This window comes from Pan troglodytes, chromosome 9 (genome assembly GCF_028858775.2).
Source record: "Pan troglodytes isolate AG18354 chromosome 9, NHGRI_mPanTro3-v2.0_pri, whole genome shotgun sequence".
In the NCBI taxonomy this organism is placed as follows: Eukaryota; Metazoa; Chordata; class Mammalia; order Primates; family Hominidae; genus Pan; species Pan troglodytes.
The window spans coordinates 57,281,681-57,283,581 of NC_072407.2; the positions used below are offsets into that span (position 1 = coordinate 57,281,681).

Genomic DNA, 1,901 nt, shown 5'->3' on the forward strand with positions numbered 1-1,901 from the left:
TGTAATAAATAATATCATAGCTATTTATACAGTTTAGAGTCCTGTCTTTTGGCATTTAATGAAAGGCTACTGAAGACTGAACATACTTTGAGGCATGAAGGAATGAAGTCTAACAGTAGAAGGCCAGTGTACTGAGTGAGATATTTCAGAAGATGTTATTCTTGGTGCCACACAGATCATATTATAAAGATACCACAAGTACAAACACAAAGGACCAAATCAGTTAGTTTACTTATTTAGAGTTTATTACCACCACCAGAGAGTAAGTTTCTTGAGACCAAGAACCTATTGCCTATTCATCATAGCTGACTTCTGTGCCAAGAAAAATGATTTAATAAGAAATTATGAAATGTATGAATGGCTGTTGGGACTTTAACACTTCTTCTGTATAGAATATTCATTAAAGTTAGAGGTGGAAGCCTTTACCTGTGGCTGAAACTAAAATCTTTGAGGAGAAATAGAATTGTCAAGGGAAGATGGCCTCTTTGATGAGGAACTCAACAGAGACTTACTAAATGTTTATTGTGTGTAAATCTCTATTTAGGATACAACAATGAAGATGTGCTCTGTGACACAATGTATGTAATCATATTCCTGTTCACTATTTTGTTACAGGACCTTTTCTTCTGAGCTCTCACCTCTGATAGAAGACAGAAAGAAGAGTAAATGAGACAGAATAACAATAGTACAGAATTTGTTCTCCTGGGCTTTTCTCAGGATCCTGATGTGCAAAATGCGCTATTTGTCATGTTTTTACTCACATACATTGTGACAATGGTGGGGAACCTACTCATTGTGCTGACTATTATTGCCAGCCCTTCCTTGGGCTCCCCAATGTATTTTTTCCTTGCCTACCTGTCATTTATAGATGCTGTGTATTCCACCACCATTTCTCCTGTATTGATTGTAGACTTACTCTGTGATAAAAAGATGATTTACTTCTGAGCTTGCATGGGACAACTGTTTATAGACCACTTATTTGGTGGTTCTGAGGTCTTCCTTCTGGTGGTGATGGCCTATGATCGCTGTGTGGCCATCTGTAAGCCACTGCACTATTTGACCATCATGAATCGACAGGTTTGCATCCTTCTCTTGGTGTTGGCTGTGACTGGAGGTTTTGTGCATCCTGTATTTCAAGTTGTTGTTGTGTACAGTCTCCCTTTCTGTGGCCCCAATGTCATTGACCACTTTTTCTGTGACATATACCCTTTATTTGGAACTGGCGTGCACTGACACCTACTTTATAGGCCTCACTGCGGTTTTCAATGGTGGAGCAATGCGTATGGTCATCCTCACCCTTCTACTAGTCTTCTATGGAGTCATCCTAAACTCCTTTAAAACTTACAGTCAGGAAGGGAGGCATAAAGCCCTGTCTACCTGCAGCTCCCATGTTACCATGGTTATCTTGTTTTTTGCTTCCTATATTTTCATATATGTTAGACCTGTTTCAAATTTTCTGTTGATAAATTCATGACTGTGTTTTATACGGTTATCACACCCATGTTGAATCCTTTTATATGCATGTTGAGAAATTCAGAGATGAGAAATGCTATAGAAAAACTCCTGTGTAAAATGAACTGTAGTTAGAATAAGAGTGTTCCTTCCCACTTAGATAAGGATGTATGTAGACAAGATCTTCACAGTGAAATTTTTAACCTTTATATGTAGAGTGAGAGTGGGTAGGGCAGCTTGGGTGCAGATCGTATTGTGCATGTTTTAAATTATGGTTTTTCTCTATTACACATCTTTTGAGACACGGTGTTTCTTCCATATGCCTAGCACAGAATGGAGAAAGGGAGGAATAAGTAATTAAAATAGATGCTCCTGTTCAAAAGGGAAGGCTATGGTGCTTCCTTCAGTGTAATTTATTTAAAGACTTTTTAGAATATACAAGCACCATA

General features: G+C 38.1%; 1 pseudogene; it reads left to right on the forward strand.

Moving 5' to 3' along the window:
* The first annotated feature begins 666 nt into the window (after nt 1–666).
* On the forward strand, nt 667–1,587 carry LOC100612952 (olfactory receptor 4A8-like; annotated as a pseudogene).
* The last annotated feature ends 314 nt before the right edge of the window (nt 1,588–1,901 follow it).